The sequence below is a fragment of the Enhydra lutris genome, unplaced genomic scaffold, assembly GCF_002288905.1.
Source record: "Enhydra lutris kenyoni isolate GAN:26980312 unplaced genomic scaffold, ASM228890v2 scaffoldscaffold13, whole genome shotgun sequence".
Taxonomy (NCBI): Eukaryota; Metazoa; Chordata; class Mammalia; order Carnivora; family Mustelidae; genus Enhydra; species Enhydra lutris.
Window position 1 is genome coordinate 19260120 of NW_019154097.1, and position 24974 is coordinate 19285093.

At 40.5% G+C, this 24974-nt stretch overlaps 1 protein-coding gene across 2 annotated transcripts in view; it reads left to right on the top strand.

Annotated features, from left to right (window-relative positions):
- Nucleotides 1-2862: 2862 nt before the first annotated feature.
- The window catches only part of LOC111146179 (KIAA1958 ortholog), a 161321-nt gene continuing 139209 nt past the window's right edge, over nt 2863-24974 (top strand). For both annotated transcript variants that reach the window (XM_022501612.1, XM_022501613.1), the window contains exon 1: nt 2863-2909. The gene's annotated coding sequence lies outside the window, so the exon portion shown is untranslated. The remainder of the gene's footprint in view (nt 2910-24974) is intronic.

Genomic DNA, 24974 nt, shown 5'->3' on the forward strand with positions numbered 1-24974 from the left:
TTCATCATGATGGATATATCCTTTTTAAAAATTTTTTCTTATTATTTTATATTTTTTAAAGGTTTTTATTTATTAATTTGACAGAGATCACAAGTAGGTAGTGAGGCAGGCAGAGAGAGAGGGGGAAGCCAGCTCCCTGCTGAGCAGAGAGCCCAACGCAGGGCTTGATCCCAGGACCCTGAGATCATGACCTGAGCTGAAGGCAAAAGCTTAACCCACTGAGCCACCCAGGCACCCTGGATATATCCTTTAAATGAGATTGCATTTTTAAAAAGTTATTTGTGGTAAAAAACAAACCACACAATATAAAATTTATCCTCTTAACCACCTTTAAGTAGACAGTTCAGTGGTATTAACTATACTCACATTGTTGTGTGATAGATCTCCAGAACTTTTTCATTGCACCAAACCATAATTCTATACTCATGGAACAACTCCCCATATTCCCCTCCTCCAGTTTCCTGCAACCAGCATAATACATTGTTTCCATGATTTTGACAACCCTAGTTATCTCATGTGAGTGGAAGCATATGGTATTCCAGTAGTCCTTTGGTGATTGGTCTGCTTTACTCAGCAGAATGTCCTCTATGTTCATCCATGTTGTGGCATATGACAGGATTTCTTTCTTTAATAGAGCAATATAAGATTTCTTAAAGTCTGAATAATATTCGATTGTATGTATATGCCATATTTTGTTTATCCATTCATCCATCTATGGACATTGGGGCCGCTTTCACCTCCTGGCCATTGTGAATATGGTGCAGTGAACATGGGTGTGCGAATATCTCTTCAAGTTCCTGCTTTAAGTGCTAGATATATACCCAGAGTGGGATTTCTGAATCGTAATTTTTGGTTTTTTTTTTTTTTTTTTTTTTGAAGAGCCCCCACACTGTTTTCTGTAGTGGCTGCACCATTTACATTTCCACCAGCTGTGCTTAAGGTTCCAATTTCTCCAGGATTACACATTTGAAATATGTGGCAATTAACCTTTTTTTTTGGACAGACATTATTTTGTCAAAAATGCTTACATAGATGTGTGTGTGTGTGTAAGTCAGCCTAGACCAGAAGGAGTGTTGACAGAGCAAGGTGTTAAGAATCCTTTCTTTTTTGTTCTGAAGTTAGTCTCTCTCTCTCTCTCTTTTTTTTTTAAAGATTCCATTTATCCATTTGAAACAGAGAGAGAGAGATCACAAGTAGGCAGAGAGGCAGGCATAGAGAGAGAGGAGAAAGCAGGCTCCCCGCTGAGCAGAGAGCCCAACGCGGGCCTCGATCCCAGGACCCTGAGATCATGACCTGAGCCGAAGGCAGAGGCTTAACCCACTGAACCACCCAGGCGCCCTGAAGTTAGTCTCTTTATCTACCTCACATTCTTCTCTCTCCTCATGTACCACAAGGGTGAGAGGGACTGAGGTTTCCTTGTCACAGTGGGGTGAGGTCAGGATGCAAGCACCACATTTGGCTAATCAGTCAGATATGCTTTAAATGTTGTTTATTGGGGCGCCTGGGTGGCTCAGTGGCTTAAGCCTCTTCCTTCCTCTCAGGTCATGGTCTCAGGGTGCTGGGATTGAGCCCCACATCGGGCTCTCGGCTCAGGGAGCCTCCTCCCCTTCCTCTCTCTGCCTGCCTCTCTGCTTACTGGTGATCTCTGTCTGTCAAATAAATAAAAAAAAAACCTTTAAAAAAATGTTGTTTATTATCACTATTATTATTTTGGAAATACTTAATGCTGTAAGTAGAAAGGGAGTTGAGCATGGAATCTGGTTCCAAACCGCCTGGGATAATCTGGGTTTTCCCAGCTACTGTGTGATATTGGGGCAAATGTCCTAATTCCTCTGTGCCTCAGTTTCCTTAGCCATAAGTTGGCAATGCTAACAACACTCAGTGCAGAGTTCTTGGCATTAAATAAATTAATATTCCCTAAGCACTTAGGGTAAACCCCAGTCACATACAGTAAGTACTATCAAAGTGTTTGCTAGATAAAGTAAAAGTGGAGGGCGCCTGCCTTACCTCTGTGATACCGAGGTGTTCTTGTATACCTCCCTGGTCATAGTATGTTTTAGGTGTCATTAAACTGCCCTCTCTGTCTCTCTGGGATGGATGCGAGTGTTGTAGTTGGATGGGGAACTTCCACTGGGCAGCGGAGACTGTGGGTTGTGTCAGTAGGAAGTGTTTCTGTACATGCCTGGGTGTAGAGGTGACTCGACTCGGTGCGTTAAAGCAGGTGTTATACACCAGACGAACGGAGCAGGTTCTTGCAAGGTCTGCTCCCTGCGTTCAGGTTAAGCTCTGCGGAGCTCCAAAGGGGAAGCGGGGGCAGCGGGGGCAGCATGGACCGCGGGCCACGGCGCGCGGCAGGACGGAGTGCTGCCCACTTCAGAACGTCGCGGGGACCGTAGGTTCCACACCTGTCTGCGCCCAGAGACCGAGCTCGTGCGCGCCCGGTGTGTGCTAGGAAGGTCGGTCCACACCACCTCCGGGCAGCGACCACCGCGAGCTCGGAGCGCTTCGTAGGAGGTGTCGTTACACACTTCCTGTGGGTCTCGCGGACCACGGCGCGTTTCCGGTGCCGGCTGGAGCCCGGGGTCCGAGCCCCCGCCCCGTTCGCCGGCCCCGCCCCGCCTGCGCCCCGCCCCCTGCCCGCCGCGCTCCGAGCCGGGCGCGCGGAGCCCGGGGCGCACGGAGCGGCGCGCGCCGGTCGGCAGAGCCAGGCTGGCGCCCCCGCCCCCCGCCCCGCGCCTCCGTCCGCCGCCCGCCCGGCGCCTTCCCCGCTCTTCTTACCTTCGCTCTCCGGCCCTCCGGCCGCTTTCCTCCCTCCCCTCGGTCCCGCCCCGTCCAGCCCGGGCTGCCCGGCTCCCGCAGGCCCCCCCCACCGCCCGCGTTCCTATGGACAGACGCACAGACACCTGCAGGTGGGTGAGAGCCCGCGCGCGGGGCGGAGACTAGCGCGCCGACGCTGCGACCTGGGCCGGGGAGCCCCTTTGTGTGGGGGGCGGCCGCGCTGGGGTCCGCGCTGCCGCCCCTTCGGCAGCGGAGCAGTGACCCGGCTGAACCCTCTTTTGTCTCCTCTGGGGGGGGGGGGGGGGGGGGAAGGCCGAGAGTCAGGGCAGCCACTCGGGCGCCTGGCCGTCGCCGATGACGGGCTTGGGGGCGCGAGGGGTGAGACCCCGGGCGGCCGAACGGGCTCCCGGAGCGAGCGCGGGCGGCCGCGGCTCTGGTCAGCCTCGGCGGGGCCGGCCCGCCGCCCAGCATCTCCTGTCGCCGCCGCGGGCGCGCTGCGTGGGTCTGGCTCGCCTGCTCCTGCTCTCGGGTCTGTTTGGAGGTGGGAAGGAGGGCGGGAAGGAGAAAGAAAAGATCTGCCCTCTTAGTTTCCAAGTCTTGAGAGGGTTGTGGAGAGAGGCAGAGAGGTGCTTTGGGTCTTTGCCCGACTTGTTTCCCTCGCGAGAGGCACGCTGAGGTGCGTGTGGGGCGTGTGTGGAGGAACGTGCATCGCTCCGGTCCCTTATTTATTGTTTCTAACGGAGGAGGGCTTTCTCCGGAGGGCTCTTCCGCCCCCTCCCCCATCTGAGGCTGCGCACAGTGATTTGTGTTTGTTATCAAATACATCGACAAATGTATTCCCCTGGGCGCGAGCAGGCTGGGCGGACCAAAATCCAACCCAAATCACAGACCGTTTCAGGTTTTCAGGTGGCTTTTCTCCTTGTTTTAAGGTTAGGTAGGGACTTACAGGCAAATCAAAGATGAACATGGCTGTGATTTTTACAAAATTTGTCTTACATATATACATATTTTAAAGTTTGATGGTAAAGTTATTTTCGAGACTCTAGGATTAGCATGACAGAATCTTCTACCTATTAAGTAAACAGTTAACAAGCGACAGTGACAGCTTCCACGGTGGAGGTTAAATTGGCGTGCAAAATAAATATCTAGCTTTGCGTTGAGGCAAAAACCATTATTTTTGCTGGTTTAAAATATGAGGTCTTCCACAGCATATGGGGAGAACGTTAGAACTGATTTTCCTCCCTGTGATGTGCTTTCCCTCTTTTGGTCTGTTTTTATGTATTTTCTCTCTCTATAAAACCCAACGATTGGGTTGTACATGTTGGATATAGTTTTTTGAAAAGTACTGTAGGTGATATTTCTGAATTATATTATTTATCTGGGTGAGTTTCTTATGAAGAGTTGATACGTATTTGTAGATATTCGAATTATAAGTGAAGTTGAATAGGCGCCCAGAAACTTAATTTTACAGATTCAGATTTTTAATGCAGGTACGGATTTTTATCTTTGTATTATTCTCAACCTATTGCTCACTTCTGGAGACTTCCCCCCCCCCCCCCCCCCCAGTGTGTGAGAATCCATATTGACAAATTTAAATCTGATGGTTATCAAGAAGATTACAAAAATACTTTTGGGTGCTCAGTTATATGTACAGCTGTATGCAGAAAACAGAGGCTTTCTTAAACATCTGAACTTAAAGGAAAAACATTGTGGTGGAAAACAATTTATTTAAATCTTCATCAAGTAAGTTGTAGAAATTCATCAGAAAGCAATGTACAATTTTAATGCAGTTTTAATTAGGCAAAGTGATTTTTGTCATTTAAAGAGACAGTTTTAGTGTGCCGAAAAGAGTTAGTCTTTTTCTAGGAGAAAAAATTAACCTAGATTCTTGCCCTAGTTACAGTAACAGACTATTGTTATTGCATGCCTAATTTTGTAAATATCTGGAGTGTACATTTTTGTACCCTTAAAACCTAGAAGAGACTACATCTAACATTAATTTCACTAGTCCCTTTGACTTGATCAAATTTTATTCTTGCTTTGACTTCCTGTCTAGATTAGTTAAACGAATTTAGACTGCATAGGGCTTAGTGCAAGGCGCTAGTAGGCCCTTGAGGAAGGTTCCTCTTTCTTTTTCAATAAGGATGGCCCAAGGAGCATAGGTATTGAAATTTGTTCAGGCTTTATTAGAATGGTGGGATGGAGTTCGAAAACACCGGCAGAGTTTCAGCTATTAGATTACACACTCATTTTCAGTTCTTAGAAGTTTTAAAAAAGATAAGCCAAGAACTTGAATTATTTGTTTGTGTGTTTATAGGACTGTCAATCAGAGGGATAAGGTTTAAAAAGAGTCACTGTGTAAATTAAATATTAAGAGTGTGGCCTGCATTGAGAATTGCTTGGCAACTTGTGGTTATGCATAACGGTTTTCTGGGATTGGCAGTGTAGCTTCTTCATCTGGGGTGGCTAAAAGATAACAGCCAGTTTTTTTCCATTTTGTTTTTATTTTTGGCTCTGATATGTGGATATTAATTTTTTTGTATAATTAACATTAATATTTTCGTGTAATCAGAAACAGTCCAGAGAACTTTACATATTTTCAACTGATTTCTCTTCTGGTTTGTTGGTATTTAGGAAGGCGTATAAATTATTTTGCTCTCTTAATGATTGAATTTTTTTTCTGATATTTTTGATATGACAAATGTTACTTCCAGATATTTTGAATTTGTAAAGTTGGATTTTAAATATAGCTGAGCAGTATAAACTGACATTGGCCACTTTCTTTTTTTTTAAACAACACTAAGTTGTCCAGTTAAATTTGATAGGCTAGAAAATCCAAAGACTTTTCCTGCTTGTTAGTTATCAGTGTGGTACCATGAAAGGAAACTCAAAGTGGCCACTTTAGGTTACCTGGAACCCTCAAAGGACTAGTATTATCATTAGTAATAACCAAATGAAAAGCTGAAAAGTAACAGTTTTATTCTTTGTTATAGACCTGTGACTTTCAAATACTTCTTTTTCATGAAGTTTTTTTTTAGCCTGGTATAGAAGCAGGTCTGACTGTGAGAAGTATGGACAGTGACCTCTCATTACAGCCTTTATTGTTCTGCATTGTTTAAGAACAGCACAAACCTATGCTGCTCTTGGAAAATGCGGAATTCATTCTTGGATTAATATTCTGCTACCAGATGTACGAGGCTGGCTCTGAAGAAGCTTTTTCTCTTAAATACTGTCAAAAATAGAGAAGCTGAAGATTGGAGAGAAGCCATTTATTTTGAACAGTTTATTTTCTGACAGTTTGTGTTTGTAAAGAAACCTGCTCATAATATTTACTTAAGAGATCTACATAGTTGCCTGAAGAAGCCCCACAGGTTTCTTTTTTTCCTTTAAAAAAGTTTCCATAGAGCTTAACTCTTATGTGATACTTCTTGACTTGGCTTCTGATTAGTTGATTTATGGACTTTATTTATCAGCATGAGTGGAGAATTCTTTTGCTGTACAGAAATTGCACTCTGCCTGTGCTCTGGTCTGTTTCCTAGGTAACAAATGTACTGCATAGATTCCATAATGAGGACTGTGGTTGGCTAGTTACAGTGTAAATTCTGTTGTTTGGTAAAGCTTAGTCTCAAATTCAAATAAAGGTCAAGAAACCAAAAGTACTCAAGATGCGAATTTTTGAATTTTATTTTGTATCCAATGTCAACAAGTTTAGTACCCTTTTCTGGAGAAAGGCAAATTATGCGCAGTATTCAAGTGTATTTTGTAAAGTCTTAAACAGTTGGAGGGCTTTTGACCATTCCGTATTTGTAATACCAGTGGGTCTAGTGACAAAGAAAATGTATTTCAAAACACTTCATCATACTTCAGTATAGAAAGCAAAGGGATATTTAGGATGTCAATAACCTGCTTTTTTGTATTGGAAGAAAAGTAGCATCATATATATTGCTAAAGATAAATTGTGCAACTTCATGTGAAATACAACTTTTAGGGGTGCCTGGGTGGCACAGTTGGTTGAGCGTCAGATTCTTGGTCTCTTCTCAGGACTTGATCTCAGTGAGTTTGGGCCCTGCATTGGGCTCTGTACTGGGTGTGGAGCCTGCTTTAAAAAAAATGAAAGAAAAAACAAATAGAATTTTAAAAAACTTTAAGAAGATATTAAAACATTTAAGAAACTTTTAAAAACATTAAGTGTCTTGGGACACCTGGATGGCTCAGAAAGTTAAGCGTTTGCCTTTGGGGCATGTTCCCAGGGTTCTGGGATAGAGTCCCGCATGGGCTCTTTGCTTAGCAGGGAGCCTGCCTTCTGCCTCTGCCACTCCCCCTGCTTGTGCTCATTCTTTCTCTGACAATAAAATCTTAAAGAAAAAAGAAAAGTCTTACTGTAAAATGATGCATTTATACTCTAGCTATTTTCTCTCTTATCTGCCTGAATTTTGGCCTGCTTAGCACTAGGGAGCAAGTCTCTCTTAAATAGCTACAAATTGGAGAATAACTTTCCACTCACCCTTACTCGTCCTCTTGAAATCTATGGCTTCTATAGCTCTAGGTGCAGGGCAAGAAATGATATATGTGCAATTGCTAGTAATTATTACTTGTTTGTTAAAAAAAAAAATTACAGTGAACCAGAATTCTATTAATACCCATTGAAATATCTTTTCATTTGATGACTAAAAATGTTTTAGTTTGTTGACCATCAGGGATTCTGTTAGTTAGGTGAAAAAATTTTTTTAAAAAACTTTATTTATCTATTTCAGAGAGAGAGAATCTTCAAGGCAACTCCCTGCTGAGTGCAGAGCCTGATGTTGGGCTTGATACTAGGACCCTGAGATCATGACCTGAGCAGAAACCAAGAGTTGAATGCTCAACTGACTGAGTCACCCAGGCGCCCCTGAAAAAAATTTTTTTTTTTAATTTATTTGAGGAGCACCTGGCTGGCTCAGTTGGTAGAGCATGTGGTTCTTGCTTTGGGGGTTGTGAGTTCAAGGGGTGTAAAGCTTACTTAAAAAAAGTGGGGGGGCACCTGGGTGGCTCCGTGGGTTCTGCCTTCGGCTCAGGTCATGATCTCTGAGTCCTGGGATCGAGCCCTAGATCGGGCTCTCTGCTCAGCAGGGAGCCTGCTTCCTCCCCTCCCTCCTCTGCCTGCCTCTCTGCCTACTTGTGATCTCTCTCTCTGTCAAATAAATAAATAAAATCTTAAAAAAAAAAAAAAGTTGGGGTGCCTGGATGGCTCAGGTGGTTGGACATCTTCCTTTGGCTCAGGTCATGATCTCACGGTCCTGGGATGGAGTCTCCCGTGCTGGGCTGCCTGCTTCACCCTCTCCCTCTGGCTACCACTCCTCTTGCTTGTGCTCTCTGCCAAATAAATAAAATCTTGGGGAAAAAAAGTCAATTTAAATTCTAACAAATTATGCAAAGTTGCTTCAGTTACTTTCCCTTGCTTAGCAGGATTGGTTTTGCATTATTTATTTACCTTTTTAATTAATTTTAATTTCAGGAATAGGATATATCTTTTTTTTTTAAGATTTTTATTTATTTATTTGACACAGAGAGAGAGAGAGATCACAAGTAGGCAGAGAGGCAGGCAGAGAGAGAGGGGGAGGCAGGCTCCCCGCTGAGCAGAGAGCCCGATGTGGGGCTTGATCCCAGGACCCTGAGACCATGACCTGAGCTGAAGGCAGAGGCTTAAGCCATTGAGCCACCCAGGTGCCCCAGGAATAGGATATATCTTGCTTGGGTTTCCTTTCTTCTTGGTTTTGCTCAAAACTGACAAGTACTTTAAACCTTTCTGGCCTTTTCACATTGAAAATATTGTGCCCCTTCAGTTTTCCCTTGTAATTATTTTCCTTGTAAGTATTTACTCTTTAATTTTTTTTTTTTCTTAAGTAGGATCCACACCCATGGTGGGGCTTGAACTCATGAGCCTGAAATCAAGAGTTTCATGCTGTGCCAACTGAGCCAGCCAGGCACCCCTATTTAGAAATTTTTTAATCATTGCATTATTTAAGACATAATCACCACATATCAAAAGCTCTACTTTTCTGAGACTTCATACTCTGGGACAGAGTTAACAATATTTGTCAACTCCTACCCAGCCAGAACAACTTCCTCTCCCCAGTCAGTATTAGTTATTAAGGGCTGTCATAATAAAGTATGACAGACTGGATGCCTTAAACAACAAAATTTTCTCAAAGTCTGGAGGCTAGAAGTCCCAGATCAAGATAGTGGCAGAGTTGGGTTCTTCTGAGTCCCCTTTGGCTTTCAATTTCAGTCTTCCTCAGATGTTTTCACTATGTACCTGTGTCCTCTTCTTATAAGATATCTATCCATAGCCTTAGAACTCACCCAAATGACCTTGTTTTACTTTAATTACCTCTTTAAAGACCCTAACTCCAAATATTGTCTCATTTTGAAGTACTGGCTATTAGGAACTCAGTGTATTAATTGGGGGGCGGACAGTACAACTCATAGTACTTGTCCGCTCATTGTCTTTCATACATACAGACATACTTCACTACATATGTGTGATATATTTGAGCCCCTAGACTACTTGATTCCTACTCCCTAAGATTTCTCAGTTCTGTTTGCCCCCATAGAAATCACATATTATTCTGTCACCTTTGCCTATCATTAGTCTTGGTTCTCCAGTTAAATTTATTTAGTGCACAACACAAGTCCTTATGCTGAGACTTCTGTAGTCGCGTTTGATAGTCTGAAGCTCTTTGAATCCTTATAAATGGCTCATGTGAATACTGTGTCCTGTTTTTTATGTTTAAAACTCTTCTTCTGTGGTTTTATACTTGAAGGCCAGTGTGTCTGAATATAAGTACTTGGCTCACATTTTTGTTCTCAAATTTCCTAAATATGTTACTTTGCTGTAGGTTTGGCAGACCTTTTCTGTGAAAGGCCAAACAGCAATTGTTTTAGGCTTTGTGGAACATGCCACTGCAGTGCAAAAGCAGCCGTATAGAGTATGTAATAATTGCGTTTAGTAAAACTTTATTTACAGAACCAGATAGTGGGCTGGATTTGGTGCACAAGCCATAGTTTGCTGAGTCCTACCCATTTTTTTTTTTTAAGATTTTATTTATTTATTTGAAAGAGCAAGCATGTGTGAGAGAGCATGAACAGGGGGAGGGGCAGAGGGAGAAGCAGACTCCCTCCTGAGCAGGGAGCCTCATGTGGGGCTCTGTCCCAGGACCCTGAGATCGTGACTTGAGCCAAAGGCAAATGCGTAACCACCTGAGCCACCCAGGTGCCCCAGAGTCCTATTGTATTTTGTAATTCTGTATTGTATTCTGGTAAAAAATGTTACTGTCAGAGTCTAATACCACTTTGATCCTCTTTTCTTTTTAAATGACTTTATCGTTCTCTTGGATGCCCAAAGACTTTTTTCTTCATCTTTAAAAGGTAGTAATTTTGCTAGAGCATCTATTAAGTGTTGGCTCTTCTCTGTTAATTTTTCCAGATACACAATGTGGATTTTATAATGTTGGCTTAAGTATTTTTTCATAAATATTTTCATCAATCATAGATTTTAATATTTAATCTGTTTTATTGCTCTCATTTTCTTTTTTGGGGGGGTCCCCTGTTACATGTATGTTGGATCTTCTTTGACTGTCTTTTATATCTATAACTTTCTTCAAATTCTTTTTATTTTTTTTATTTTATTTTTCTATTTTTTTCCTTTTTATCCTTTATTAAGCATTAACTGCAGTTTTGTCTTCCTTTCTGATTTTTTTTTTTCTTATTCTGTCCTGAATTCTATCATTTCTCTTTGTAAATGCTCTTGTTGTGTGGCTATTCCCTTTCTTTCCCATTTTTCTATTTCTGATGTATATTTTATAGCTTCTATCACTTTAATTTCCTTTAATATTAAAATATTATACGACCGTTCTCACCTACTTTATGGCCATATTTCTGTGATGTTACTTCATTGACTATTGGTACCTTATTTGGTTCTTTTACATCTTTTTCTCATAGCACCTCACATGGGATTAGATTGCATTCCTTTTGCTTGTTCATGTTTAAATTAGATGGATTTACTTGTACTTTAGGAGAAGGTTTCTGTGATGGAGATGGAAGTAGGCCAAGGTAGTTCTTTTTTAGTTTCACGGTATGAAATTTTTTCCTTTGTTTCTTATGTGAAATTTAAAAAATATGGCCACTCAAATAAAATTGGAGTGAGATAATATTGCATACCCACTAGAATGGCTAAATGAAAAAGATGAAAAATATCAAGTGGTGATGAGAATGCAGAGTAACTGGAATTCTCAAGTACTGCTGTTGGAAGTGTAAATGGGTACAGAAATGTAAATGGAGGGATGCCTGGGTGGCTCAGTCGGTTGAGCATCCAGTTCTAGGTTTGGGCTCAGGTCATGATCTTGGGGTCATGAGATTGAGCCTCATGTCAGGCTTGGCACTCAATGCACAGTCTGAGATTCTTTCCTTCTCCTGCTCTACTCCCACCCCCAAAGTAATAAACAAAATGTTAAAAAGGTATAAATGGATACAAGCAATTTGGGAAGCTATTTGGTAGTATTTACTGAAGCTATGTGTTTGCATGTATTATGGTTCAGTAATTCTACTCAAAGATACATGCTTACTAAAATAAATGTACTAGAATGTTCATAGTACTATTTATAATATCCCCCAAACTGAAATTCTGCCCAAATGACAACGGTATACTATGTGGTAGAGTGTTAAATTAATGGTCCCAAGTAAGTGCCATCTCTTGGTGTCTATGCCCATGTGTTGTCCCTTTGCACAATGATTCTGATTTTAACCATTTAACTTATTTTGGCCAGTGGGACATTAGGCAAGTGTGGTGCAGCAGAAGCTTGATAAGTGCATACACATTGGAGGGGAAATATTGCCCAGAGACCACAAGATAAAGAAATACGCAAGTGGGAGAGGTCAGGTGAAAGAAAATTGAGGTGCACTAGCTAGTGACCAGCACTTACTGCCAGATTAGGTGAGTATGACCATCTTTGACTTCCCAGCTGACCTGACCCTTCACCTAAAAGTAGTCACATGAGCAAATTCACGTAAAGCCAGGAGAAAAACTGCCCAGATAACCCACAGACTTGTGAGAAAGGAAGAATTATTTTACGTTATTTAATTTTAGGGTGATTTGTTATACAACAATAGGAGACTGAATCAAAGTGGATATATTTTTCTATATTCATAACAGTGGAATACTGTGGAGCAATGAGAATTAACAATCTGTAACTACATAGTATGTATGAATCTCACAGACCTTTGTGGTGCTATAGAAGCCAGGCACAAAAGAGTTCACACTGTGTGCCTCCACATATATAAATTTGCCAAGCAGGTAAAATCAGCAAATTCTGTTAGAAGCCAGAACCTTGAGGAAGTAGTGACTAGAAAGGAGAAAGTAGAGGCTTCTGGGGCACTGGTAATGTTCTGTTTCTTGATCTGGTTGCTGGTTACATACGTGTGTTCTGTTTGTGAAATTGTGGAATATCAGCAAATTGTTCACTTATTATTTCTCCTTTTTTGATTGTATATTTCTTTTTTTTTAAACTTAACTCATTTTCGAGAGAGAGCAAGAGCAAATAAGCACAAGTAGCAGGCCAGAGGGAGAGGGAGAGAGAATCTCAGGTAGACTCTGAGCTGAGCATGGAGCCCAACTGGGGGCTCAGTCTCATGGCCCTGAGATCATGACCTGAGCCAAAACCAAGAATCAGTTGCTCAACCAACTGTGCCACCTGGGCACTCTCTTTTTTTTTTTTTTTTTTTAATTTTAGAGAGAGTGCATGCGAACAGGGGAGAGGCAGAGAGAGAATCCTCAAATGGACTCCTTGTTGAGTGTGGAGCCTGGTGGGGCTCTGTCCCAGGACCCTGAGATCATGACCAGAGTCAAAATCAAGAGTCCAACACTTAACCGGCTGAGCCACCTATGCACCCCTGATTGTATGTTAACTTTCTTTCTTTTTTTTTTTTTTTAAAGATTTTATTTATTTATTTGACAGAGAGAGATCACAAGCAGGCAGAGAGAGAGGAGAGGAAGCAGGCTCCCTGCTGAGAAGAGAGCCCGATGCGGGGCTCGATCCCAGGACCCTGAGATCATGACCTGAGCCGAAGGTAGCGGCTTAACCCACTGAGCCAGCCAGGCGCCCCTGTATGTTAACTATCAACATAAAGGAAGAAAATGTCCTTTTTTTTCTTTTTGTAATTGTATGTTTATTTTTTTATTAATTATTTTTATTAACATATAATGTATTATTTGCCCCAGGGGTACAGGTTTGTGAATCGTCAGACTTAAACACTTCACAGCACTCACCATAGCACATACCCTCCCCAATGTCCTTAACCCAACCACCCTCTCCATACTCCCCTACCACCAGCAACCTTCAGTTTGTTTTGTAAGATTAAGAGTCTCTTATGGTTTGTCTCCTTCCTGATCCCATCTTGTTTCATTTTTTCCTTCTCTACCTCCCAAACCCCTCATTCTGCCTCTCAAATTCCTCGTATCACAGAGATCATATGGTAATTGTCTTTCTCTGATTGACTTATTTCACTCAGCATAATACCCTCTAGTTCCATCCTTGTTGTTGCAAATGACAAGATTTCATTTCTTTTGATGGCTGCATAGTATTCCATTGTATTTATATATATATATATATATATATATATACCACATCTTCTTTATCCATTCGTCTGTTGATGGACATCTAGATTCTTTCCAAGTTTCACTGTTGTGGACATTGCTGCTATAAACATTTGAGCGCGTGTGCTCCTTCAGATCACACATTTGTATCTGGTTTGGCTATTGTGGACATTCGGGTGCATGTGCCCCTTTGTATCACTACATTTGTATCTGGTAAATACCCAGTAGTGCGATTGCTGGGTCATAGGGTAGCTCTATTTTCAATTTTTTGAGGAAGCTCCATGCTGTCTTACAGAGTGGCTGCACCGGCTTGCATTCCCACCAACACTGTAGGAGGGATTCCCCTTTCTTCGCAGCCTCACCAACATCTGTTGTTTCCCGACTTGTTAATTTTAGCCATTCTGACTGGTGTGAGTTGTTGTCTCACTGTGGTTTTGATTTGTATTTCCCTGATGCTAAGCGATGTTGAGCACTTTTTCATGTGTCTGTTGCCCATCTGGATGTCTTTTTGCAGAAATGTCTGTTCATGTCTTCTGCCTATTTCTTGATTGGATTATTTTTTCTTTGGGTGTTGAGTTGGATAAGTTCTTTATAGATTTTGGATAGTAGCCCGTTATCTGATATGTCATGTGCGAATATCCTCTCTCGTTCTGTCAGTTGTCTTTTGGTTTTGTTGACTGTTCCCTTTGCTGTGCATAAGCTTTTGATCTTGATGAAGTCCCAATAGTTCATTTTTGCCCTTACTTCTCTTGCTTTTGATGGTATTTCTAGGAAGAAGTTGCTGAGGCTGAGTTTGAAGAATTTGCTTCCTGTGTTCTCCTCAAGGATTTTGATGGATTCCTGTCTCACACTGAGGTCTTCCATCCATTTTGAATCTATTTTTATGTGTGGTATAAGGAAATGGTCTAGTTTCATTCTTCTGCATGTGGCTGTCCAGTTTTCCCAACACTATTTGTTGAATAGACTGTCTTTTTTCCATTGGACATTCTTTCCTACTTTGTCGAAGATTAGTTGACCATAGAGTTGAGGGTCTATTTCTGGGCTCTCTGTTCTGTTCCATTGATCTATGTGTCTGTTTTTGTGCCAGTGCCATACAGCCTTGATGATGACAGCTTTGTAATAGAGCTTGAAGTCTGGAATTGTGATGCTACCAACTTTGGCTTTCCTTGTAAACATTCCTCTGGCTATTCGGGGTCTTTTCCGGTTCCATATAAATTTTAGGATTATTTGTTCCATTTTTTTGGAAAAACATTGATGGTATTTTGATGGGGATTGCATTACATGTGTAGATTGCTTTAAGTAGCATAGACATTTCCACAATATTTGTTCTTCCAATCCATGAGCATGGAACATTTTTCTGTTTCTTTGTGTCTTCCTCCATTTCTTTCAAGAGTACTTTATAGTTTTCTGAGTACAGTTTCTTTGCCTCTTTGGTTAGGTTTATTCCTAGGTATCTTATGGTTTTGGGTGCTGTTCTAAATGGGATTGAGTCCTAATTTCTCTTTCTTCTGTCTTGCTGTTGGTGTAGAGAAATGCAACTGATTTCTGTGCATTGATTTTGTATCCTGACACTTTACTGAATTCCTGTATGAGTTCTAGGAGTTTTGGAGTAGAGTCTTTTGGGTTTTCCACATAAAGTATCATATCATCTTCAAAGAGTGAGAGTTTGACTTCTTCTTTGCCGATTTGGATGCCTTTTATTTTTGTTGTCTGATTGATAAGGCTAGACCTGTAGTGCTATGTTGAATAGCAGTGGTGACAGTGGACATTCCTGGCGTGTTCTGACCTTCGGGGATAAGCTCTCAGTTTTTCCCCATTGAGAATGATATTCGCTGTGGGTTTTTCCATAGATGGCTTTGATGATATTGAGGTTTGTACCCTCTATCCCTACACTTTGAAGAGTTTTGATCAAGAAAGGATGCTGTACTTTGTCAAGTGCTTTTTCGGCATCTGTTGAGGGTATCATATGGTTCTTGTTCTTTCTTTTATTATTGTGTGTATCACATTGATTGATTTGTGGATATTGAACCAACTTGCAGCCCAGGAATAAATCCCTCTTGGTCGTGGTGAATAATCCTTTTAATGTACTGTTGGATCCAATTGGCTAGTATTTTGGTGAGAATTTTTGCATCTGTGTTCATCAAGGATATTGGCCTGTAATTCTCCTTTTTAGTGGGGTTTTTGTCTGGTTTTGGGGTCAAGGTAATGCTGGCCTCGTAAAATGAGTTTGGAAGTTTTCCTTCCATTTCTATTTTCTGGAAGAGTTTCAGGAGAATAGGTATTAATTCTTCTTTAAATGTTTGGAAGAATTCCCCTGGGAAGCCGTCTGGCCCTGGGCTCTTGTTTGTTGGGAGATTTTTGATGACTGCTTCACTCTCCTTGCTGGTTGTGGGTCTGTTCAGGTTTTCTATTTCTTCCTGGTTCCGTTTTGGTAGGTTATAGGTCTGTAGGAATGCATCCATTTCTTCCAGATTGTCAAATTTGCTGGCGTATAGTTTGCTGATGATACGTTCTTATAATTGTTTGTGTTTCGTTGGTGTTGGTTGTGATCTCTCTGTTTCAATCATGATTTTATTAATTTGGGTCCTTTCTCTTTTCTTTTTGATAAGTCTGGCCAGGGGTTTATCAATCAGATTAATTCTTTCAAAGAACCAGCTCCTCGTTTTGTTGATTTGTTCTACCGTTCTTTTGGTTTCTATTTTATTGATTTCTTTTTTTTTTTTTAAAGATTTTATTTCTTTATTTGACAGAGATCACAAGTAGGCAGAGAAGCAGGCAGAGAGAGAGGAGGAAGCAGGCTCCCCGCGGAGCAGAGAGCCCGATGTGGGGCTCGATCCCAGGACCCTGGGATCATGACCTGAGCCGAAGGCAGAGGCTTTAACCCCCTGAGCCACCCAGGCGCCCCTCTATTTTATTGATTTCTGCTCTGATCTTTATTATGTCTCGCTTTCTTTGCTGTTCTTTCTCCAGCTCCTTTAGATGTGAGGTTAGGTTGTGTGCTTGAGTTCTTTCTCGTTTCTTGAGAACAGCTTGTATTGCTGTATACTTTCCTCTCAGGACTGCCTTTGCTGTGTCCCAAAGATTTTGAAAGTGTTTTCATTTTCATTTGTTTCCATGAATTTTTAAAATTCTTCTTTAATTTCCTGGTTGACCCATTCATTCTCTAGTAGGATGGTCTTTAGCCTCCATGTATCTGAGTTCTTTCCAACTTTCCTCTTGTGATTGAGTTCTAGCTTCAGAGCATTGTGGTCTGAAAATATGCAGGGAATGATCCCAGTCTTTTGGTACCAGTTGAGACCTGATTTGTGACCCAGGATGTGATCTATTCTGGAGAATGTTCCATGGGCACTAGAGAAGAATGTGTATTCTGTTGCTTTGGGATGGAATGTTCTGAATACATCTGTGATGTCCATCTGGTCCCGTGTGTCGTTTAAGGCCTTTATTTCCTTGTTGATCTTATGGTTGGACGATCTGTCCATTTCAGTGAGGGGGGTGTTAAAGTCCCCTACTATTACTGTATTTTGTAGATGTGTTTCTTTGATTTTGTTATTAATTGGTTTATGTAGTTGGCTGCTCCCATGTTAGGGGCGTAGATATTTAAAATTGTTAGACCTTCTGGTTGGACAGACCCTTTAAGTATGCTATAGTGTCCTTCCTCATCTCTTATTATAGTCTTTGGCTTAAAATCTAATTTGTCTGATATAAGGATTGCCACCCCAGCTTTCTTTTGATGTCCATTAGCATGGTAAATGGTTTTCCACCCCCTCACTTTAAATCTGGAGGTGTCTTTGGGGTAAAAAGAGTTTCTTGTAGTCAGTGCATTGATGGGTCTTTTTTTTTTTTTTTTTTTTTTAATCCATTCTGATCCCCTGTGTCTTTTGATTGGGGTATTTAGCCCATTTACATGCATGGTAACTATTTAAAGTTATGAATTTAGTGCCATTGTATTACCTGTAAGGTGACTGTTACTGATTATTGTCCCTGTTCCTTTTTGGTCTAGTACTTTTAGGCTCTCTCTTTGCTTGGAATTCCCCTTTCAGTATTTCCTGTAGGGCTTGTTTGTGTTTGCAAATTCTTTTAACCTTTGTTTGTCCTGGAAGCTTTTAATCTCTCCTTCTATTTTCAGTGTTATCCTAGCTGGATATAGTATTCTTGGCTGCATATTTTTCTCATTTAGATGCTCTGAATATATCATGCCAGTTCTTTGTGGCCTGCCAGGTCTCTGTGGATAAGTCTGCTGCCAATCTAATATTTCTACCATTGTATGTTAGAGACTTCTTGTCCCGAGCTGCTTTCAGGATTTTCTCTTTGTCACTGAGACTTGTAAGTTTTACTCTTAGATGACGGGTTGTGGATATTTTACTGGAAAATTTCCTTTTTATTTACTCTTCGTTTTATTATTCTCTGAGATTGACCTCCTTTGGGTCTCTCATTTATCCCTAGCAATGCCTTTTTGTTTGATTTGGATTTTATTTTAGTTATCTTTCAAGATTTTATTTTTATTTTTTATTTTAAAGATTTTACCCATTTGAGAGAGAACATGATCTGGGGGAGGGTGAACTCCCTGCTGAACAGGTAGTCTGACATTGGGGTTGATCCCAGGACCCTTGGATCATGACCTGAGCTGAAGGCAGACACTTAACCAACAGAGCCACCCAGGTGCCTCTTAAGATTTATTTTTTTTTTTTAGTCGTCTCTACACCCAATGTAGGGTTTGAACTTAAAACCCCAAGATCAAGAGTCACATGCATCAGTGGCTAAGCCAGCCAAGTATTCTGATTTGGATATTAATTCTTACAGTTTTCTTTCTCAGGCTTTCTTTCTTTTTCTTTTTCTCTCTCTCTTTTTTTTTTTTTTTTTTTGGTAAATATTTTATTTATTTATTTGACACAGAGGGAGAGATCATAAGTAGGTAGACAGGCAGGCAGGGAGAGAGAGAGAAGCATGCTCCCTGTTGAGCAGAGAGCCCGATGTGGGGTTCAATGCCAGGACCCTGGGACCATGACGTGAACTATAGGCAGAGGCTTAACCCTCAGCCACCCAGGCACCCCCTTTCTCAGGCTTGTTAGGTCTTATTTTCCCTAGAAGCCTGACAAATTTTCCTTTTCTTGATCCAATTTCACTCAAGTAGGGTCCTCTCTTTTTTAGAGTGATTGTAATTTCCTGTTTACCAGCTTTGTTAATATCAGAAGTCTCCCTTTTCTCCCCTCATCTGCCTAGTTGCTGATCCTGATTTATATTTTTATGTATATTTTAGCTCTGTCCACTCCTCTGGGGTTCATGGAGCTACCTTATCAATTAATTTTGTTAAATATCATGTCTTTTGTTAGGTGCTGTTCCATCTGTGTGTATGTTTTCTACTGAGATAATTTCTACTGAGATAATTGTAGATTCACTTGCAGTTATATGAAAGTAATAGATTCTTTGCCTATTTGCTTGGTTTCCTTAAATGTAACATTTTGCAAAACTATATAATGTCACAATGAAGATATTAACTGTTATGGGCTGAATTGTATCCCCCCCAGATTCATATGTTGAAGTCTGAAACCCCAGCACGTCAGAATGTCGCTGTATTTGGAGGTAGGGCCTTTGAAGAGGTTATTAAGTTAAAATAAGATTGTTAGGGTGGCCCTAATCCAATCTGCTGTCCTTGTAAGAAGAGGAAGTTTGGACGCAAAAAGAGATGTTGTTTACAAAGTAAAGACTACGTGAGGACAAGGTGAGAACTTGGCTATCTGGAAGCCATGGAGAGGCTTCAGAAGAAACCAAACCTGTTGATGCCTTGATTTTGGATTTTTAGCTTTCCAGAACTGAGAAAATGAATTTCTGTTATTTAAGCCATCCAATCTGGTATTTTGTTATGGTTGCCCTAATAAATATATTGGCTTTGATACAATCCACCGCTCGTATTCATATTGCATTTTATTGGTACTCAATTGTGTGTATTAGGATCAGTATAGTGCGTTTTATCACCTACGTATGTTACTGTTTCTCCCAGCCCTTCTATTCTGCTCACATCCTACCAGCCTATTTCTAAGCTTTGATAACCATTTCTGAAATTTTGTTGTTTAAAAAAATATTATACAAATGGAATCATATGTAACCTTTGAGATTGGCTTTTTTCAGTAAGCACAATTTCCTGGAGATTCATCTAGGTTGTTTCATTTATCAGTTTTTTTTTTTTTTTTAAAGATTGCATTTATTATTTGAGAGGGAGCACAAGCAGGTGGAGGGACAGAGAGAGAGGGAAAAGTTGACTCCCTGCTGAGCAGAGAGCCAGATGTGGGACTTGATCCCAGGACCCAGGCGCCCCAGTAGTTTGTTCTTTTTTATTCCTGAGTAGTAATCCATGGGTGTATCCTAGTTTATTTAACTTCATCTGTTGAAGGACATCTGGGTTGATTCCATTTCTTGACTCACAGATAAAGCTGTTATGAAGGGTACCTGGGTGGCTCAGTCAGTTAAGTATTTGGTCAGGTCATGATCCCAAGGTCCTAGCATAGAGCCCCACATGGGGCTCCCAGCTCAGTGGGGAGCCTGTTTCTCCCTCTCCCCCCTGCTTGTGCCACTCTCTTGCTCTCTGTCTCTCAGCTAAATAAATAAAATCCTAAAAAAAAATAAAGCTCTTTTGAACGAAATTTTTAATCTCCTGGGGTATATACTCAGGACCGTAACTGCTGTATCATATGGTAATTATATGTTTAGTCTTTTAAGTACCTGTCATACATTTTCTGGGTGATTGTATCATTTTATATTCCTACCAGCAATACATAAGTTATCCAGTTTCTCCACATCCTTGCTAGCATTTACTGTCCTTATTTCTTGTTTTAGGCATTCTGATGTATGTGTAGTAATTTAGGTTCTTAACTTGCATTTCCCTAGTGGCTAATATAGCACATCTTTTCATGTGCTTATTTACCATCTGTATATCCTCTTCTGAGAAATGTCTCTTTATGTCATTTGCCTATTTTATAATTGGGTTTTTAATTTTTTTTTTTTTTTTGCTATTTTGAGTGTTCTTTATATATTCTAGTTACTAGTCCTTTGTCCTTTGTCTGATAGGTGGTTTGCAAGTTTTTTTTTTTTTTTCCAGTCTGTACCTTGTCTTAATCCTTTTCACATGGGCTTTCACAAAGCAAAAGATTTTAATTTAAATTTTGCCAGTTTTTCCTTTTAATGATTATGCTTGGTATCAAATCTAAGAACTCTTTGCCTAGCTTCAGATCTCAGAGATTTTTTTTCCTATGTTGTTTTCTCCATGTTTTTAAGTTCTACATTTTATTTATTTGAGAGAGAAAAAAATCACCACTGGAGGGGGAGGGATGGAAGGAGAGTGAGAACCAGATTCCCCATCTAACAGGGAGCCTAATGTGGGGCTTGATCCCAGAACCCTGAGATCATGACCTGAGCCAAAAGCAGGTGCCTAACCAACTGGGTGCTCCAAGTTCTGCATTTTAGAGTAAAGTATGATCTGTTTTGTATTACTTTTTTTGTTTGTTTGTTTGTTCTGTGTTAATTTTATTTAAGGTGTGAAGTTTAGGTTTAGGTTCATTTTTTGCCTATGAATGTCCAGTTAATCCTGCACCGTTTGATGAGAAAGCCATCCTTCCTCCATTGGATTGATTTTTTTTTTTTAAAGATTTTATTCATTTGACAGACTGAGATCACAAGTAGGCAGAGAGGCAGGCAGAGAGAGAGGAAGGAGAGCAGGCTCCCCGCTGAGCAGAGAGCCCAATGCGGGGCTCGATCCCAGGACCCTGGGATCATGACCTGAGCCGAAGGCAGAGGCTTAACCCACTGAGCCACCCAGGCACCCCATGCTTTTGAATCTTTGTATAAAAACAGTTGAGCATATGTATGGATCTATGTCTTGCTCTACTTCATCTGTTTTGTGAGATTTGAGGGGAGTCCAAACTAAGCCTTTGCTACTGTTCAGCTTGCTTAGAACTCCTTGTTCATTCTTTGCATGATTTTTTTTAAGTTATTATCTTGGAAATTTTTTTTCTATTGATCAAAGGGAACAAATACCTTATTAGGTAAAAAAGGGGGCATAAGATACACAATAATTTGATTCTTAACAGTTTTTCAAGTTTATCTTCTCCATAATATAGTGATAAGTCAACATATTTGTTTCAGAGAATTCAGTTCTTTTCTAAATTACTTGGGTTGTTAACATTTTCACAACAATTATGGCTCAATAATAAGCATACTTTATCTGAATTCTTGAAAAAACAGAGGTCTGCATTAATGGATTTTTGTATATCAAAAGTTTATCTCTTGGACAAAACTTAAAATTTTAATTATTTTTAGAGAAAATGTTTCCACATGTGGTTAAATTTCAATAAAGGTGGCAATTCAGTTCCTTATGGAAATCTGCCAAGAATCCTTTTCTGGCATCTGGATAAACACAAGCAGATAGAGAGAAATTTGTTTCTCTCCCCCAGAAAATTCTTTTAAGCTTTCTGGCTCTGAAGTTTTGCAACTTTAGGCCAGTTTCCTACAACCAGTGCAAGGAAGGTTCCATCCCCCAACTGACAAATCTGTCTAATTCACGGATTTACCAAACCTTGTTTAAATAGTATTTGAAGATTTCTGTGAAATTTTAGCTGAAAGTATTCCCATTCCACCTTCAGAGCAACATTTTAAGGAATGTTCTGTTTCTGAAAGCTGATAGTTTTATGTGATAGTTTAACCTTCCTGTAAATATTTTCCTTTTGAATATATGTAATGCAAGTGAATATAATCAATGAAAAGTATGTATTTTTATAAATCATATTCTATCTGAGTATATTGTTATGAACATAGTATATGTGAATATATTCTTGATATGTAATATTCTTTTTTTTTTTTCTTAACTGGCTGACTTTTTTTTTTTTTAAGATTTTATTTATTTATTTGATAGAGATTATAAGTAGTCAGAGGGGCAGGCAGAGAGAGAGAAGGAAGCAGGCTCCCCACTGAGCAGAGAGCCCGATGTGGGGCTTGATCCCAGGACCCTGAGATCATGACCTGAGCCGAAGGCAGAGGCTTTAACCCACTGAGCCACCCAGGCACCCCATCTGGCTGACTTCTTTCTGATGGATGAAAGTCTTACCACAGATTATTCCTATATACTTAGTATTTCTTTAGTGATGTGTTTATACACTGATAAATAATAAAATATGTGCTTTCCATTAATAAAGTAATTGCCTCAAATGTCTAGGTTTTTTTTTTTTTTTCTTTTTTAAGTAAACTCTACCCCTTACTCCCCACCATGTGGGGCTCAAACTCATGACCCTGAGATCTAGAGTTGCTTGCTCTACGGACAGAACCAGCCAGGTACCTCTGGGGTTTTTGTTACTTAAAAATTATTTTTAGGGGCGCCTGGGTGGCTCAGTGGGTCAAGCTTCTGCCTTCGGCTCAGGTCATGATCTCAGGGTCCTGGGATCGAGCCCCGCATTGGGCTCTCTGCTCAACAGGGAGCCTGCTTCCCCCTCTCTCTCTGCCTGCTTCTGCCTACTTGTGATCTCTCTCCCTCTCTCAAAAAATAAAAAAATAAAAATAAAAATAAGTATTTTTAGAGTCAAAATTCATTCTATAGATTTGCCTTAATACATTTTTAGTTGATGCCTTCCAATATCAAAATAGATATTTGTCTTTCTAAGAGCAAACTATAGGCCTGAGAAGTAAGCATATCTTTATACATTATGTAATAAGAAATATTTTTGTTAAAAATGAAAGAATGTAATTCTGTATAATTTTTTTGAGAAAAGTGTATGTAGGTGAAAAGGTCACTCAATTTGGCTATGTGAAAACTTAAATTTTTAAAGTTTTTTTTTTAAGTGAAATTAAAAAGGAAGGCAACAGTTCCGAGAAAATGCAGTGATAGAGAGTTGAGGTCCTCTTGGCACTGTATTATTATTATTTTTTAAAGATTTTATTTATTTATTTGACAGACAGAGATCACAAGTAGGCAGAGAGGCAAGCAGAGAGAGAGGAGGAAGCAGGCTCCCCGCTGAGCAGAGAGCCCAATGTGGGGCTCAGTCCCAGGACCCTGGGATCATGACCTGAGTGAAGGCAGAGGCTTTAACCCACTGAGCCACCCAGGTGCCCCGGCACTGTATTATTTTAATTTTAATGATTTACAAAAGAATTAAAACTTTGGAGAAGAATAGGTAAACTGAAGAACAATTATCTGCCTCACTGAAAATTAAGCATAAAATAATACAGCAATCCATTTACTGTTAATTTCCTTTTAAAAAATATTTATTTATTTATTTTAGGGGGAGAGAGAGAGAAAGAGAGCGCGCGAGCAGGAATGGGAGGGGCAGAGGGAGAGAGAATCCCAAGCAGACTCTGAGCTGAGCGCAGAGCCTGTCGTGGGACTCAGTCTCATGATCCTGAGATCATGACCACCGAAACCAAGAGCGGGGGCTTAACGGACTGTGCCACTGAGGAGTCCCTTCCTTCTTTCTGTTTTTTCATCTTTCTCCCTCCCTCCCTTCCTTTCTTTCTCTCTTTTTTTCTTCCGGTATAATTAACGTAGAGCGTTATATATTAGTTGCAGGGGTACATTAGTTTCAGCAATTCTGTGTTACTCAGTACTCCTCACCAAAAGTGTACTCTTAATCCCCTTCATCTGTTTCACCCATCTCTCCCCACCCCCACCTCCCCACTGGTAACCACCAGTTTGTTCTATATATTTAATACTCTGGTTTTTCATTTGTCTCTTTTTTCCCATGTTCCTTTGTTTTGTTTCCTAATCCATTCATTCGTTCATTCATTTATTTATTTTAAAGATTTTATTTATTTATTTGACAGAGACACAGTGAGAGAGGGAACATAAAAGCCAGGGGTGTGGGAGAGGGAGAAGCAGGATTCCTGTTAAGCAGGGAGCCTGATGCAGGACTCAATCCCAGGACCCTGTGATCATGACCTGAGCAAAAGGCAGATGCTTAACGACTGAGCCACACTGGTGCCCCATTAATTCATTTATTTTTTTTTAAAATCTATCAAATTAGCAAAAATATAAAATGAGATAATGCCCATTGTTTGTGAGGGGAAAGGAAGGGAGGAAGTTATTCTCATATATATTGCTGATGGGTATACAGAATTCTTTTTTTGTTCTTTTAAACTTTGGAAGTGTAGGGGAGGAAAAACTTTCTTCTACCCTCTTTGATTCTGTGGCTTGGCTTAAGAAATAAACAGATTGACAGGAGAAAACCATACAGGTGTTATATAATATTTTTATGTGCACATAGAAGTCTTCATAAGGCAAATGAAGACCTGAATGAGTAGTTAGAACTGAGAGTTTATATATATTTTATTTATTTATTTATTTTTAAAGATTTATTTATTTATTTGACACTCAGAGATCACGAGTAGGCAGAGAGGCAGGCAGAGAGGAGGAAGCAGGCTCCCTGCTGAGCAGAGAGCCCGATGCAGGGCTCGATCCCAGGACCCTGAGATCACGACCCGAGCCGAAGGCAGAGGCTTTAACCCACTGAGCCACCCAGGTGCCCCTATTTTTTATTTTTTAAAAAGATTTTATTTATTTATTTGACAGACAGAGATCACAAGTAGGCAG